The 18,267-nt window shown below is 30.8% G+C and overlaps 1 long non-coding RNA gene across 1 annotated transcript; it reads right to left on the bottom strand.

Moving 5' to 3' along the window:
• Nucleotides 1-4,126: 4,126 nt before the first annotated feature.
• On the bottom strand, nt 4,127-4,660 carry LOC135145535 (uncharacterized). Its single transcript, XR_010283480.1, has 3 exons — nt 4,628-4,660; nt 4,522-4,575; nt 4,127-4,208 (listed from the first exon to the last, which is right to left on the bottom strand). It is a non-coding gene; the product is annotated as an uncharacterized LOC135145535 (long non-coding RNA).
• Nucleotides 4,661-18,267: the final 13,607 nt, after the last annotated feature.

The raw sequence follows: 18,267 nt of genomic DNA, 5'->3' as shown, positions 1-18,267 counted from the left end.
CATATATTTGTATTAGCTAGAGTATATAGCTTCTTATAGCTTTTAGACTGGTTAAGGATGAGAGCAAGTTACAATTTCTCCATCGCCAGCCGTAAGATAGCTGTTGCTTTTTAATATAAAGCGGTCTGTCGAAATTAACTCCAAAAGAGGGTTCCCCACAATGGAGCTATTAATCCGCTATAAGGGTGCACGTTTGATACGATCTTTCTCAACGCACAAGCGCAAACAGTTAAGACGTAGTATATAGTAATGAAAGGTGTTTTATGTTCATTAGTTGTTTTTCTTTATTACTAATTAGTTTTACCAATACCAAAGAGGGGGAAAAGTAAAAGGTAGAATATAAAAGACAAAAAATACACCGCAGCTGCAACTCTAAAATCACACCAATAGTTACACATGGAACTCAAGATTGATTTTTGCCCTTGAACCTTTTGCTTTACCTCCAATCTTCGTGGATTCTTTTAAGTTAACAGTAAATTACGACAACACTATTGTCTCCAGTTCTTATGCTTAATTCCCAACTATTGAGTTAGTAAACTGAAAATAGTTTTAAGAAGCAGAATACTTTGTTAGAATGCGCTAATTGTGAATTAAACATCAATGCATTTAAATTGTGTATTGATTATCACTCAGATACTTTTTACGGCAATTAAAAAGAAACTTTCTTACGAGACTAGTGATATATCCATCCCTTTAATATACAAAAAACTAATAGTAACTGATTAAGTAGAATACCAAGATGAGACACTCGCTAAAACCGATAATAAGAGTTATGAACACAAGAGTTTGAACTAGGCAAAAAAATTCTAGTCAATTGTTTTTAATAATTGAACAGTTACAAAAGATTAAATCGATTAATATATATAAAAATTTAAAGATGATTGAGCCAATTAAATCACTTAATTAATATTGAAAAGAAGAAAGCATTTTACTTAAGTCTTGCAGACAGTAAAAAATAGACATGAAAATTAGTTCGCAGTAGACTATATTTTTTGCTTGTTGACGAAATTGAAGATAAATTTGTTTTAAGTTTTACGCATTAAATAAGAAGATAAAAGTAAAAGAAATTATTTTTTTAGTAGGAAGCAAACAGGTATTAATAACATGAACTAAGACGATTCGATACTTTAACCAAGTAAATAATTTAGAATGTAAAGGCTTCTGCCAGCACAGAATTCCCTTTTTGCATAGGCATATTTATAACTTCCTATGTACTAATAATAAATGAACATAATCTACTTGACCCTTTCTTATAAAAAATCTCTGTGAAGCAGGGCTAACAACTAGATAATACGGCAGGTCTAAATTTATTGAAGTAAATATCCCTGTCCGTAATAGATAACCTTTCTTAATAAATATAGCGAATTATAGAAAAATGTCAATGCACCTTGCATATACTAATAGAGCTATCTTACACACTAACTTATTAGTTTACGCATATATCCTCAAAGTATGTTTATCATAACGCTTAATACTTAACAAAGGCAACTCTTTTTAATAAATTTTTTTTTGAATGAATAATGAAAAAAGGGCGTCTTCGAATTCTTTAGTCCGAAAAGGGAAAAGTAGGACTATAATGCAAAGATCTTTTCCGGCTGTTACTGCTATAATGTGGGTACATATATTTTATTTGGAAAGATTTAGTATATTATTGGTGTATACGTTGACAACTATAAATTTAGGTGATACACAGTTTTTAGAAAACAAGAGAATTATGTGTTTCAGGAGTCACTTTATATCGAAAAATTTAAGGTAATAAAATTTTTCATTTTGGCAGAAAGTATAATATATCGCTTAACAACCTTCTACGAACGAACATTGGTATATCAATATTATATACTTACAATTCCAATTTTTAATTAGTAAAACACAACCTAATTAACTTTGCCCCTTCGTATAGATGTCCATGGCAGCCTTTGTTGTTAACTAAAGAAATATCGCTGATAGTGCAAGGTTGATAAACTAAATGTAGCTACTAATTTTGGCGAACTTTAACAGAACAATAAAGACGAGAATTTATTAGTCGCACGAAAGACGAACTAATAATTTTTCACCCATCAATTAAAAATAAATATAGATAGTGATATTAACGATAATGTTGTTCTCAATGTTTACTGCAATTATATTACTAACCAATTTTCTATTTTTTAAGAAAAAATTGAGAAAAATAATGTACATAACTCCTCTTGTGAAGATATATACCAGTGTTAATCTTTTAGCAAGTGATATATCCATTAAGTACTTACCAAGCAATTAGTCCTTAATTTGTTAATTGATATTGCATACCACTACCTGAAAAAAGTTTATAACCATAAACTGTCACATTTATTATATTAACTAGGGCGTGCTTTTGCTAATATATTTATATTTATAAACCTCTTTTAAGACAAAAACACTATAGATTTAACACGGAAACTTTTGAAACTAGTAAGAACCATGCGTAAAGCAGAGCTATAATAAAAAATTACAAAATATTAATCCCACAAGAGCCATAATATTATCACGTTTAAAATTCAATTGAATGAGATTAAAATTAAAAAATAAAATAACTTAGACCTTGCCTATTATTTTTTGTTTGTTCTTTTTAAAATATATATTGAAAGATTTGTGAGTAACCTGTGTTCTTTTTCTTCGATTTAATTCTTTATTTTTGTGTTATTCTTAACTCGTTTTTTAATCTTTTTAATGCTATGAGCATCTCTGGCACACTGTACATTGAAGACAGTTATGATATAAGTATTAAAGTGAATTGAAAGAATACCGACCATCTGCAAAAGTCTTTAATTTAGAAATTTTTATTAATTTTATGGTTGTGTAAAGCTTTCGTAAAAACCAGTGTAGAATAGATATATGGAATTATTCAAAGTGAGCTTAAGACAAGGCTTATTAGTCACGACACATTACTTTTTACCGGTTTTGCAAATTACTGCCCATTCTCGCAGGTAGACAGCAAAGATGCCAAACGCAGGAAAAGTCGTTACGGCTCGCTGAGGGTTTTTACCATTTTTAAAAGCAGATCTTTTGAACGCGTATGTAAAGGAGTATTGGATTTTTCTAAATCTGTTCAGTTTCTTTCATTACACACTGTTCCTAGCTAAACTATAAAATTTTTGGATTACAAAAAAGATATATAAAAAATAGGATTTTATTTTAGCACTATAATTTTCACGAAAAGCAACAATTTTATTTGTAGATAGTACATTTATTTTAAGCATAGATGGTTTGTAAAGTAAAATAAGAAGTTAACACTGAATTGTTGCCTTGGTGTCTCTGAACACTTCTAAAAATAGTAATTTTTTTTTCGCCAGATAATGGCTACTTGATGACCCGATTTACGCACTGTATAGTGAGACTTTTATTAAAAAGGTAGGGTCTTATAAATTCAGAAAACTGACCAGTTTCTTAAGAGCTATTGGAACTTGTATTTACTTCCACAGAGACCCAAATAGGTGTTTGCTACAACGCTGAACACTGCGTACTACTCTTTATTCCAAAATAAAGATAAGGTGACTCTGATCTCTGCAGAAATGAGGAAACCTTTAATCCTTTGATATAATCAACAAATTATAAAGATAACTAAGGAGAATAGAGTGTGTAAAGTTGCAATTCCCACAAAAAAGACGGAAGGAACTTTCCTTTCTTGTTAATTTAAGCTTCGTAAATTAATTTTCAAATCCTCTTTTAAAATAGAGAATCAGATCAGAGTTGTTTTTCTAGTTAGCTCCAAGGCACCTTCAAGCGAAACTACCTCAAATTTTTAGTTGCCCCACGAAAAAATAACTTATAGCTTTAAGTATTGGATTTTAAAAATTAAATAGAAAGACAAATATATACTAATTATTGCTGACCGGCTTTCTGAACTTATTAATAATTATGTGGTATATAAACAATTTTTTTTAGATCAGGCAAAAATCTTTGTTTTTGCCTATAAATATTTAACTAACTTATTGCGTGTCATAAAGGGTTTCTCATCGCTGAATATTAAGTGGAGCGAGAATAAGTTAACTAAGTTTTTTTCAATCATGAAAATGTGGCTTTAAATACCAAAAATAAAAAGTAAATACAATTGTTAATATCTATGAAATATTACATTTAAACAAAAAAAAAAAAAAATTAAAATTTCTGTTTAAATTTATTTACTTATTTTTGCTAGCTTCTATATCTAATTTTCTTTGCCAGGCTTCCACACATTCTCTCAAATCTGGGACCTTGCCAAAATGTTAAAAAAAATGCAACTCAAAATTAGTTAAAAAGAATGTATTAAAAATGTAAAATAATGTTTTTATATGAAAGATACAAACTATAAGAAAACCTTTAAAAAAAATATTAATGTTTTAATATATAGTTTAAACAACTTAGGATATCTATTTACTATAAAAAGATTATTAAAGTTTTAAAAACTGAAGTAAAAACGGAGGTAAAGGTAAAAAATATAAAAGGCTATTCTTGTATTTATTATACACGTCCACTATAGAAAGGTATATATTTCTCTTAGTTTATTAACATTAAAGCAAAAAATACTTTATAGTTTTGAGATAAGTACGCACCGAAAACACCACCCAGAACAATACCGACCTATTTAAGTAGAAGATCAAAAAAAAAAGAGAGGCCCAAGTAATAAAAGTACAAAAAAGGCGGGAGTTAGCACCCTCTCGAAAGGCATTTGGTATAATTGAGGGGTTTAGTTTCACTTGTTGCTTATTTACTTTCCGTCTCGTGTAAGCAGATACTATATAGGACCATAGAAATAGGGAAAATATTAAGCCTCTCCCCTCTTTTAAAAGCTAAAGAGGCGTTTGATGAACCTTTAATATTTTATTATACCTTTGATTGTTACTATGTTCTATATTTTATTTTTGTTTATAACTTTAACATAGTTAAAAAGATAGTACCGCTTAAATTTTAAATGCAATTTTACTTTTATTATTTTTTTACATTTATTATTTTTTATTTTATTAATAGTAAATATGTGCACAACAATTGTGGGCATTTCATAAGTATGCATATAAGGTTGTTCACAGGAAGGTCTGAGAATAGTGGGTTTTCGTGATATAGGAAGATGCCCGCTTTGTTTGTAGGGGTGTGGGCAAGCTGCTATTTATTACAGTTACTACTTTACTAATTTCAGTATGAAAAATTAACACATTGACGTTAATAATACATTTGAGACCTATCAATTTAATAATCTATTATTGGGATAAAATTTCTACCTTGTTTTCTGCAACTGGTAAGGTCTTTAAAGCAATATTCTATCACACTAGCCAATTAATGGAAACCGCACGCATTATTTAATGAAAGTAGGTTTGAGGGTGGTGTCGCCCCGTTTGTCTTCAACCTTGATATATAAAGTCGTAATCTGCTTAAACGGTTTATTTTTCCTCTAAGCTAGCTTTAGGAGCGGTTATTGCAGAAGTTTTAAAATTTTTCAAGGTCACAGCGGACTCAGTAAGTAAATATGAGTTTTGTACATGGCAATTTAACCCGGTTATCTTTACGACTAAAGTGCAGTTGTTCAAACTTTGTTTTTCTGTAATAATTTATGTATTGTGTTTATAAACTACTTTTATTGTCTTCCTTTATAAGCGAAATCATTGATTTTTACAGCGCATAAATAAAAACTTACATTAGGAATTTCCATTTTTTATTTTGACCCTAAAATAAACAGATAAACAAATACTGTAGAAAATTTAATCAAAGCAATAAAAAGAACCTTCAGGAAGTAACTTTTATTTCTAATATAATTTCTTAAAATAATAACAAATCCTGCAGTTATTGTGCTTCCCATTACTATTAGGAATGCCTCATATGGAAATAAATTTACTTTCCTCAGAGTTTTGACCTTTTTTGAGAAAATAGATAGTGAATTATAGTTACACTGCAATAAAAATTTACCTGTTGTTTTAAAATAGAGTTTATATATTCATTATTTTCGTAAGCCTTAGTATCGCCGTTAGTTGTTTTAACTGAGTCAATTTTAACCACAGTCTCCCCCTTTTCTCGCTTCATAGTAGGTTCAGAAGTTATACTGGTATATAAGTTAGCTTCGCTATTTTTAGTTATATTAACACTGTCATTTCTTGAAGCTTTCATTGAGGTATGTACTGCTGAAACTTCTAAATCTACTTCATTTACATGAATCTTTTCATCTTTATGGTCAAACATCAAGTCGTTATCTTTACTTACATTTTTGGCAATACTGGATATATTTACCTTGTAATCATTAATTTTTCTAGTTTCCGCCTCTACGTTATCCATTACCTTTTTTTCGAAGTTAACGTTGTCTTCAAACTTCCCCTGAGGATCTTTTAAATTTGTAGACATAGTGCTTTGGTCTTCTTTCCCTTCTTCTCTAGGAATAAAGTCATTTTTAGTTTTATAAATTTCGTCATCAGTATAATCATCATCCATAAAATAATCATCTTCCTTATATGGATCATCCATAGAGTTTTTATTATTAATAACCTCCCCAGAGCCATAGTCAACTACTGAAAAGTCCTCTTCATCCCATACATTTTCATCATAGTTTTTTTTGTCTTCTGAGTCAAAATGTTCGTCTTCTATTTCTCTTAGGTTTTCTAAGTCTGCTGAATATTCAGTGTTCTCGTAATTTAGTTTATCTGACCCATTTTCTAATCCTTTTAAGGTAAAGCTGTCTATGTCTTTTTGGTCATATATATAGTCGCTTTCTCCTTTTTTATCTTTTGTTGGGGCCCCCAGAGGCTGTACAACGGCTTCATCTCTTCTAAATCTTAAATTCATCGCTGTATATTTTTTATTGGCAGCTTTTAAAATTACATTTTTAGGAATCAAATCCACTGTGCCTTTGTGTCCCTCTTTAGAATCAATTTTTATTAAAGAAATTCTATTTAGATTGTTATCTTTTTTGCCTAAAACGGGATGGGGTTCCTTACTTAAGTACAGATGATTTTGATTCGAGCACAAATTACTTAAGTCATTGATCTTATCGGAATTAATTCCTAATAACTTAATACTTTCAAAACTCTTTACTTGATCTTTTTTTTCCGTTAGTTTTATTACAGTTACATTAATTAATCCAAGTGAGAGCTCTCCTTAAGGATTTAAAAGTAAAAAGGAAAAGAGATACATAATTTGCAGAGTATCAATTTAGGTTTTACCTTGACAAATGAGAGATAGTAGATCGTTAGACACATCTAATAGAAAGTAAAAGCCCTATTTATAGAAGTAAAAATATTAAGAAACATATATAGTGGACAAATGTAGATTAAATGTTCAACAATCTCCAATTTTAAAGCTTATGCGTTCACATATAATATTTTTTAGGCTATATTTACTAACAAAATTAAACCGTTGACATTTTCAAGTTTTTACAAATTATAAACCAGCTTACTTTTAGTTTTAAATGGCGGGAACTAATCTTACTGCAAGCCTTCTAAAATTATAAAGACAAAGAATAGAGGTAAAAATCTTTAAATTTGTTTATTATAAAGCTCTAAAGTTAAGTTAAAACTATTGCAAACAAGTCAACTAATAAAATTTGTCTTTGACTATCGGAAGGTTTAATAATAAAATTTTAAAATTTTTTTAGAGGAAGTGGGTCTATAACATCAGTTAAATAACCATGAGTATACAGGCTTGGAGCGAAAATATTTTTTAATAGTCAAATATTTATAGAATTGTATATTAAAAAGCTTCCAAAAAAAACACAAAAAAAACAAACTTACAGTAGAACTGTAGAAGCTAAGAGCTCAAACTAGAACCCGTGCTTTATTTAGCTAACATCTAATATTCTAATTAGCATCTTATTTGCCAAAATACGTGTACATAAAAAAAAATTGTTCTTGATATCTTAGTAAAAAAGGTAATATGCCGGGTCGATTATAATTACCAAATGACACCGAATAATTATCTCACTATACCTTGAAATAATGAGGCTTTTATGTATGACAAATTATGAACCCTTTTATCCTTTAGCTGCATAGGACTGAGCACAACTACGTCCCAAGGAATATGCATATAAACTTTTACAATATCCCCTTTCGTTACATTGGTCTTATAGTTAACAATAGTTTGGATCGACATTGCTTATGTATAAATATTGTATAACTAAGAACAGTCAAATAATATTAAATACCAATTATAAAACCTGTGTCGTTGGTTAACTGTTTAATACAACTTTGAAAAATAATATCTGTCCATGAGACATAGGCCAAAACAAATATTATAATGATGAATATCATTTACCGTTCATGAACACTTAAAGTATCAATGCTTGTAATCCTTTCACTTAGTATTAGATGAATTTGTTTTTAAATAAAGAATGCAGATCTAAAAAATTCAAAACTGTCTGATAATCGCTAGTTTCCCAAATTTAGTAAACGTAGCAGCCGCCCCAATTATTTTATCAATAATTCCGCATTATTATTAAAGGCTATTATTTAATTTAAATTATTTCCCACCTTCTAAGCATTAAGATTTAAAGATTGAGCCCTTAAAATTATCATTAAATAATTTAAGTGAATACTTTGCGTAATTTTTAAATTTCACATACAAAAAATGTACCCTGGACCAGATATATAGATATTGATCTGACTTACTGGTGTAATTTTTATGTCCAAAACAGTTTTTAATGTGTAAGCGCTAAATATTTGCCCTAGATTTTTGGCCTTGAACTTTCTCTGAGGTAAGAAGACAATAAAGCTATAAATATGACTTCGCGACATTTTGTTAGTCTGCATTTTGAACTGTATTATATTTATCACAAAGCTGTATGAGTAATATATTAAATAGGGCTACTAAAAGTTATAACAACGAAGTTACCTATAAAGAAACTGCTATATAATAAATTATTTACAATTGTAAGTAAAGCTATTTAAAATGAAAAAAAAATAGGAAATCTAAAAAAATGTAAAAAAAGATTATCGAAGGTATGCTATAAATTATTTTTTTTTAAAAACAAGCTTAAAGTATAATAGCTTATTCATTAACTTCTAAAATATAATGTTGCATCCAAAATTTCTATTCTAATTTCTATTTTTGTGAAGCATCATAAAATTCGCACTCTGTTGTTCGTTTGCGTTTTCCTCTTGCCTACTTGTCTTTAAGATAGGGCTTTTTAGTTTTATATTTTCATAATTTTTCATAGATTAAAGGTCTATTTGATCATTTTTTTATTTAATACATATATATATACATATTAAATAATTGTTTTTTTTTTATTTCAATTTATTTTTTGCTTTTTAATTGTTTTGTCATTTGATTTTTTTTGACATGGTCAGCTTCAGGTTCATAAAATTTGATGGAAGCAACTTTTAAGTTCGAAAAGCTAGCATTATTGGACTTGTCTTCCGAAGAGAAACTGTGACAGAATTTAACTGCGTAAAGGCTCCGTTTCAACTGATTATGTATTGATCTCCAAGATTAACCGATATCCCCACTATCACTATTTATCTTATAATCAGGGCCCTTTTCGTTCATTAAACAAGGGTAGAGCGGGGCCCTTTCTCCTTCTCTGGAACCCTTTATTACGAAATTAAAGCAACCCAAAAGGAGGGACCTCCCAGTTGGGTGTGATTAATCCTTTATAAAGCTACACAGACTTAACAATTATCTCCTGTCAAGAGTTTAAGACGTGTGATATATATTGGCTCCCGGAATCTATGTGCCTCGTAATCACTACAACTTCTCTTCCTAAGCATGAGATTTTGTTACTCTACGAATATGAATAAATAGATTATCGCCTTTTATAATATTAATTACATTTTCGTTTTCTAAATATATTTTCTCCTAAATAGTGATATCAGAAATAGGTTCCCTCAATATATTATTAATGACCTTAGATAAATAACTGGTAAGTTTTATAATTCACCTCCCATGATGACTAAGGTAGTAAAGTTCTATCAGTTTTTGTTCCCCGTTGAACCGAATCACGATTGATAGAATGATATAACTTAAAACGTCTGTATTCATAATTATCCAACCATGACGTATTGCGGCAACCATTAATGTTAACTTCTTTATCATTGCAATTTTGAGATCTTTGTGGTGCTTTGAAAGCTAATCTAATGAAAAATTGAGGGGATATAAAGCATGTGGGTGTAAATCTTCCAAGAACAGTGGTTGCACAGGCATCCATTTTTGTTCTGTCTGCAAATGCTTCTTAAAGAGCCTACAATATTAATTTATTCCCCTTCAATTATCATAACACTAGAAGGTTAGGGTCTATAATTTTTCTAACGTTTAATAATATATTAATATCAATTGTTCAAGAAGGGTGCTTGATTAAGGGAAATTGTTTTATAATTTATTAGTTTTACATTGCTAAAATTATAGTCATCGACATATAGGATATTCAATCCTTTAGCATACTTTTATTGTAGGCATATTTTTGTATCGTTTATAAAGGACCTTATTAAAAAATTTTGGAGATTCTCTTAAACCATATATTTTACACTAACTTTTAATACACGCTTTTACTTTTGTTTATAAAGACCGCTCAAAAAAAAAAATTCTCATGGTCTTAATACATATCTTATCAGATGCAGACCCTGTAAAGTATATAATTATACAAGCTTCAGAAGTTTTATGTGCATAAATGCAGTGGTCATGTCAGCAAGGTATAAGGGCAGCTTTTTGTTTTGTATCGTGCAATATTTAGTAATAGGCGAATGATTCTTTATAAAAAGGAGGCGAGTAAACTTCGTTGTAGTCAATAACGCAGTCTGCGGTTAGTCTTCCCTTGTATTAATTGTTACTTTTCTGAGCTGTGTTCTTTGGCTGTAATTCTCACACATAGTGCTGTGTCTATTGATTCCATTGATTGGTCAAATGTTAAATAGCTTGTAACTGAATTAACAATCTTGGCTTTCACTGTTTACTTGGGAGCCTCCCTCTCCGCTTATAGCCCTTTTTATAACATCAGGATAGTTTATTCATGATCTCTTGTGTAATATTTGAATTGGAGAGTCAGAGTCAGGTAAAGAAAAGATTTATAGATGGAACTATCAAATAAGTTATTAATATGGTGAGAATCATTACTACTAAGAACTAATTGAAAGCGAGTTACCATTCCCCTTTAGTTAAATTGTTTATAACTTTGTTATAATTCCGGTTATCCGGTGTTATATCTGACTGGTGAGTGAGTATATTTGAATTTCCTCTTAAATGTTTTTTTTAAAATTGAACTGTAAACTTATGGAAGATGGCACAATAGCATTAAAATGGGTTTTATCAAACTGTAAACCATTAAATAATGATCTATCATCGCACAGTGTCTTTGGATGTTTTTGGCAATAGGTCCCTTGCTAACATATGGAAATACACTGTTAATAAACACCACTTCCCTTGGACGGAAATATTTTTGGTATTTGTATTATATATTAGAGATTTAACCTCGGCTGGAAAGTATGACACCTTCCACTGACGTGTTCCGTAATTTTTTCTTGCCTTCAGGTTGTTTCACGAGAAACTTGTAGCTTAACAGATGACTTTATAGCTTAAACCTAACAATAAAACTATGACGCATTGTTATGCAAGCTTTACGTTGAGTGCTAGCATTGTCTTTCGAAGCGGTCCTTTGTGAATTGCCTAGGAGAAACTTAGGGTTATAAAAATAAACTTTGCAGACCAAGAGGCAAATGCTTTAAAGTCAAAATTTTTCGCCACGACGTCTTGATTGAAGTGAGGGAGCGTTATATTTTGCTCACTTTAGAAAAATGAACTGTTTTAGCATGCATCTCGTCACGTGGCATGTGTTCAGTATGCTACATTCACTAAACAGTATTTTCAGGTACAGTAAAAAAAATTAAATATATCCTTTTTTTAATTAATTTTAAAGAAATCCTTAACGTATTCACTACTTTTATCAGTTCTAACTTTCTGGATAAATACAGTAAACTTATAACTTTAATTCGTTTTGTTTCCGTTTAATTATGTCCCTGGATCCATTCCAGTAATCTTTCATACTTGTTTTTGAAATTAATTGCAACAGTATGCCTGGGTCTAGCCTCTGTGCTAAATATAACATATTGGGATTCCATTAAAGAGTGGGAAATCCCATTGTAGGGTATCAACGTATAATAGCTGACCCGGATGCCGATTACGGGGGTACGACTTTTTTCTTCCTTTTTTGTTTATTTGGCATTTTGTACAGACCTCACATTGGCTTACTTTATAAGGTTAAATACTTGGTATAATATTTTTAAGATATTTTTAGCTAATATGTTCGTACTTAAAAAAAAAGTTCTAAAAGGTACTGAAATGGTCTGATTGTGTTGATAAAAAGAAAAGCGCCTGAGTTTTATTTAAACGTAATTTCTATCATTTATATACCCTTTGCAATTGGTATATTTATTTTTTTAATCACAACTTTTCTTTCTCAAAACTTAGTTGTGTAACCATTGTCTTTAATTTTGCCTACAAATATGAGGTTATAATTTTTTATTTTTATATTATTTTTTTACTGACATCCTACTGTCGAAATTCATAGCACAACTTTGCTGCTTAATCCTTATTTCCCTCTTAAACTATAAGAGAGGTAAAGAAGAATCTAGTCCTTCGAAGAGTTTTCATCTTCAATGTTTGCGTACCAGTCCGTGGACAATTGACAAAAAGAAAGAATTACGCATCAACAACCAAACAAAAAAAAAAAGAAAGAAAGAAAAACCGTTTTTATTATCAAGAATAATTAGGATAAAATAAGTAAATAAGATTAGTAAATAATAATAAAAAAATAATTTAAGTGATGATACATATAAATATACTATAATACGCTGCTTTTTGCTCTTTGTTCTTATATGTATTTATAGAATAACAGTAATACTTAAGTCGGGTTAAGCATATTAAAATAATAGGTTATATCTTTTCTGTCACTTTTATATATGTATTATATATCATTAAATAATAATATTAATAATAGTGTAATTAAATTAATTATAAATGAGTAAACGCCAAAAATTAGGGCGGTAAATCGAGGATGTTGTACTGGTCTGGGTTATAACCAATGGCAGTGGCTAATCAACTCTTGGTATGTTCACTCTATTCTTTATAGCATTTAATCGCAATTTGTAAAAAAAAGTCTTGATTTTCTTTCTTTTGGCAGTCGCGATGTAACTAAGCATTATATATGAACCATGAAGCTTTAGTGATTATTCTAATGCAGCCTATTTATATTATACTCAGAGTAAGACCAACAAATGAAAGCATACACCGTAATTGGGAGGAGAATGTGTTTATATAAAAGCAGCTTGTCTTTAAGGTAGAGTTTGCTGCGCCTTCATACTAACGGTATATAATTTTCTTGACAGCGTTCGTTTTTCTCAGGACATACTCAGTATGAGTGTTTCAGGTAAATTTATGATCTTTAATAACCCCTAAATGCTTAACACCAGAGCTCCACGGAAATAGCAGTTTTAAATATGTGGAGTGGGGCGCTTTTGAAATATTAACTCTTCTTCTTGAAGTTATTATTAATGCACTCTTAGTAGCATTGATCGTTATCTTCCAATCAGTAAACCAGTGTACAAATAAAGTTGTAAGTGTTAATGGCCAGTGCCGTCGATTTAAAGCCGCAGAATATAGCTGTGTCGGCCGCATATTGGGCTAGTGATACAGTAGTTGTGCGGAGGTTTCCTTCATATAAGCGCGAATGTAAGAGGCGATAAAAGTGATCCTTGAGGGGCACCAATGTTTAAAATCTTCTAGATTTGAATTAATCGTCCCTATATGGACTGTGAATTGTCTGTGTAATAATAATTTTTTGTCATCTGGACTAAGGACCTAGGAAAGTTAAACCTGGTCGTCTTATAAACAAGTTCTCTGTTCCAAAACTTTTTCGAAGACTTTCTCAACTTCTAAAAATACTATTGCGGTATATTTTCGATCGTTAAAGGCTATAGTAACACTTTCTGAAAGCCTTAAAAATCTTTTGAGATGTGGAGTGTTTTAATTGACACTCCGGAAAAATGTTCTTTTCTTTTCTTTTTTTTTCGCTAAGTTTTTTAACCTTGCAGGTATCACACTTCTGCTAGTTTGCCCATGCAGGATAGTAAACTTATAGGAGGATAGTCTAATAAAGCTTCCTGGTTTTTTTAATTTGTAAATAAAAACAACTTCTGCTAACTTCCAACGATTTAGAAAGTAGGATTATAGTTAACATCGAGTTAAAAGCTCGTTTACATAGGCAATAGCCTCAGTAGTAAAATGTTTGCTCATTAGGTTTTATATTTTGTTGGGCCCACATTCTTTTTGGTCTTGAACGAGTTGATTATATTAATAATTTCTTCGCAACTAGTAACAAAGATTGACTAAAACATGTTTAGAGGCCGCCTTATACCAAGGGCCCTATTCTTGGTTCGTAGTGAAAACTCTCGGAAGACGAGGGCAAGTGTTGAGCAAAAACGTTAGATTTATCTCTAGCAGTATGTGCTACGCCATATTCATAATATTTAGGTGGTAGGCATAATAAATTGCGGCAACGAGAAACCCGAGAACTTAAACATTTTAGCTTTTGTTCCCGAATTTGTTAAGTTTTATCAATTCCTCCTTTAATAAATTATTAACTTTGATGAAGGCTTTTTTGTCCCTAAAAAAGCCTGTCTTTATATAATTTGATTTAAGGCAGTCTCTCCTTTATTCACCTGCATTTATAAGTTGAAGGATGTAGAAAGCTTAGAAGTGGAGTCAGAATTGTAAATACTTCGGGTTGTTAACCCTAGATTGACTGCATCAATGATGCTTTGGCTCAGATGACGGGAAAGTATAACTTAAATATTTTCGTACAGTAATATTTGAATAATTGGCCAATGAGTTATTTTTAAGATATTGGAGCCTTCAGGAAAAAGAGTGTCTCCCAGCTCGATAAGAACTATGTTCGGGGATGAGAACTTGTAAATAGAATTTATACTTGCAGTGACGTATATATTTTTTTAAAAATGCAATCTCCAATACATAAATGCTACCCCATGGTGTACTGTGAGTTGGGTCATCTGGCCCAAGAATAAGGAATCGGCTAAATTAGCCCAATTATCCATTCCCCATTTCTATTCGAACAGCGGCTGTTACAGTGGGTGTGCTTGCAATTGAGATCTCCAGCCGTCAAAACTGAGCTCGATAAGTCATAAAAATATTCGGTCCCCATAAATAACTTTTTGCTCGGGGAATTGTAAGCTGATATCACTGACACGTCGCCATTCTTTTGTAATTTGATGGTTATTCCAATTACTTCTAAGCTCCGAAGACTGCTTATATATAACTCCGTTTTTTGGATACCTTTTTTAACTAAAATTGCTGCCCCTCCTTTTTTCGAGGCCATGCGATTGCACCTATAAGTGATATAATTAGGTAATTTACTGATTACCTTCTTTCAGGTTACCAAATGAGTATAATATCAATTTGGTAACGAGTAACAAGTTCAAGTATTTCATATTCTCATTTCTTAAGCCGATCGCGTTTCAAGATAGAAATCCTAATATTTTTAAATCGGTATCCATTATTCATTTCCGACTGTTAAGTTTCTCGAATAAATTGCCTATTGATTTCGAATTCTGATTACTAGCTTCAGTTAGAGAGATTACTACTTGATTAATTACTAAATCATCAAAGTTAGTAGAAGTTGAAGGCCCCTATCACAACTCGACATTTTGCGAGCGTAGTTCATCCCTGCTTCTATAGATCAAACTCTGATATTTTCCTTATTGTTAATTCTTCCAATCTTTCTAAGTGGACCGTTGTTAGGGTGAAAGAGGCATCCTCTGTAGTTTGCAGTGGGATCGCCATTACCGTTTGCACACCATGGCTTTTCATCTTTTTCTTTAAGACCTAACTTCATGGCATGATCTTAACCACCTTTAACTGTAGCTAAAGAAAAAGAACTTTTTGCTATGTCCGAATAATTGGCATCCAAAGCATTGACCAATCCTACCACTAACCTTTAAAGTTTCCGAGGAGGCTGTAATGTAGCCTATATTTGTTAAGTTATATATACTTTTTTCAGATTGAGGTAATTTAACAAGGATCAAAGGCAGTGGAGTTCTAAGCTTCTCACTGCGTCGCATTCCGTGACTGCAGAAGGATAAAACCCTTGAATTTTCAGCTCTTGTTCAACCCCTTACAGGTTACTGATTACTTTGTTAACCACTTGTCGTCTAGGTTCAATTTTGTGATTTCGGAGAATAACAAATCCATTTTAAACATCAGAATTTTGCCTGTTAAAGGGTTAATATAGTCGGAGTCTAGCTCAGTAAAGACGCCTCGCAAGATCACCTTTATCTCTTTTTCAGAAGGTAATTGAGAAGTATAAAATTCATGACCATTGGCGTCACGTAGGGCTGTAAGTTTTCTAAAGTCATTTCGAAAAGTACCATAATTTTGATGCCATGTACCGCCTCTTTAGCGGAGTTAATAAATATGTTATTAGCTTTAAATTGTTAGGATAAACTGATTATTTTTTAAGAATAATGAGAGGGGAGGGATATTTGTTACTATTTTTGTTTTTATAAATGTTTTTAATATTATTACTGTTATTATTATTAACATTGTTAGTACTTGTACTATATATGAAGTATTAATTGAATTATTAATCTTGTTTTTCTTATTTTGAGTTCTGTTTAAGATTAAAATTTTAAGATATCTATCGGTAAAGTTTGAGCTTACGGTATGTTCGTTATTAAAAGTACCTTGGTCAGTATCCATTAGAGAAAGAAAAATATTTCCTATTAGAAGTTCTAAGGCTGGCCCTCTCCTTTTCGTTTTTTAGAAGCCTGTGCCTGCGAAAGAGTCTATTTATTATTTCTCAGTTTCGCAATAAGTTTGTTTGCAGAATCTAATTTTCTTTGCAGATCTTTGAGGGCAGCTAGCAAATTAGCTACTATATCCTGGAAGCACTCTCTTTCTATAACTCTCTTGCGACTAAACTATAGCGCCTAAACGCTAAAAATAAAGTAAAACAATTAAATATAAGCTATCAAGCAACTTTCAGACTATATGAAGTTATAATGAAAACAACGAAACTAGCCTTTTCATTATTAAAAAGTTTAAAAATGCAGATTGGTAAGGTAGGAACTTTTTGCTATTGGTTCAAGTTTCATGTATTTCCTATAGCAACTCTTCATCCTGTTAAAATGTAAATACCGCGCATTAATGAACAGTTTGTAATCTTAAAAAGAGTTTGGTGTTTTAGTTGTTAGTTGTATATGCTCTTCCTAAGTTAACATCTTCTTATGGACACGCATTTTCAATATACCTAATCTCTTACATAAAGACCAGCAGCTTTAAAAAATAAACCAGAACTTCTAAGGTATGGCCAGTGCGCTCTGCGTGGGTATTTGTGCAGTGTGCTTTGACTCCACTTCAAATTGTTAAAGTTAGGATTACTACCGATTTGTATGCACTGAGGTAGTATTAGTACTTGCTCTAACCAGATTACTTGTTTAAACTTGTATGGCGTATTGGTGAATGGATATACTTTTTTTTGTAATGTAAATTCCTTGCATTTAGACGCAAAGATGAACAAAAGGATTTTTAGCGGATTATCGTCTTTTCATGTTGTGTAACTCTGACCTCGAAGTTTTACTCTATAGGTTTTTGTATATGCTTTTTAATATAAATTGGGTCCCAAGTGCAGATTTATTAAGTGATTCATAGTACCCAATTCCTTTTCTCTATATTTTATTAACCAAGTGTTTGCCATGACAAGTTAAAGTTAATCCATTGTCGAAGGGGTGAGAGTTCAAAAGGGTTGTTTACTTCAGTACAAGGAGTAATTAAATATTTGAAAGTCTTTAAGTCGCGCATTCCTTAAATATATCGATTTTGACTATATTTAACTGTTAAATATATATTTAAAAAAATTATGCGGGAGTTGTGCAACTACAAACCTTAATTTAATTGTAAAAGTTATACTTTCTAAATGGAATTACATTCGTAAAAAACTTAGTCCTTAACTAAACAGAAATTACCTCCAAGGTTTAATTCTTGCCATGTATATTTGAAAATGACAAGCTTGAAGTGAAAAGCGTAGCTGCAAAGCTCGTATCATATATCTTAAAAATTAGGTTGAATATAGGAATTCATAGGCCAAAACGTTTATGGATTAAAAATTTAGTTTAAGGTTTTTTAAATAAAGTGAACTCGAATGGGGTTTCTATAAAATTACTAAAAATAAATAATTTAAGTTACCTTTAAAAATTTAGTGTGCTTAAAAATTACGAAGAGTGGGTAAAAATTCTACAAGTTAACGTAATACCCTTTTAAAATATAACAAGGCAAATGTAAAAGTTTTATTACTAATAC

The sequence above is a fragment of the Zophobas morio genome, unplaced genomic scaffold (genome assembly GCF_036711695.1).
Source record: "Zophobas morio isolate AGI-343-1 ecotype UQ-CSIRO unplaced genomic scaffold, CSIRO_AGI_Zmor_V1 ptg000157l, whole genome shotgun sequence".
Classification (NCBI taxonomy): domain Eukaryota; kingdom Metazoa; phylum Arthropoda; class Insecta; order Coleoptera; family Tenebrionidae; genus Zophobas; species Zophobas morio.
Note: the sequence above shows the minus strand (reverse complement) of the source record. Positions and strands in the feature narration are given on the sequence as shown.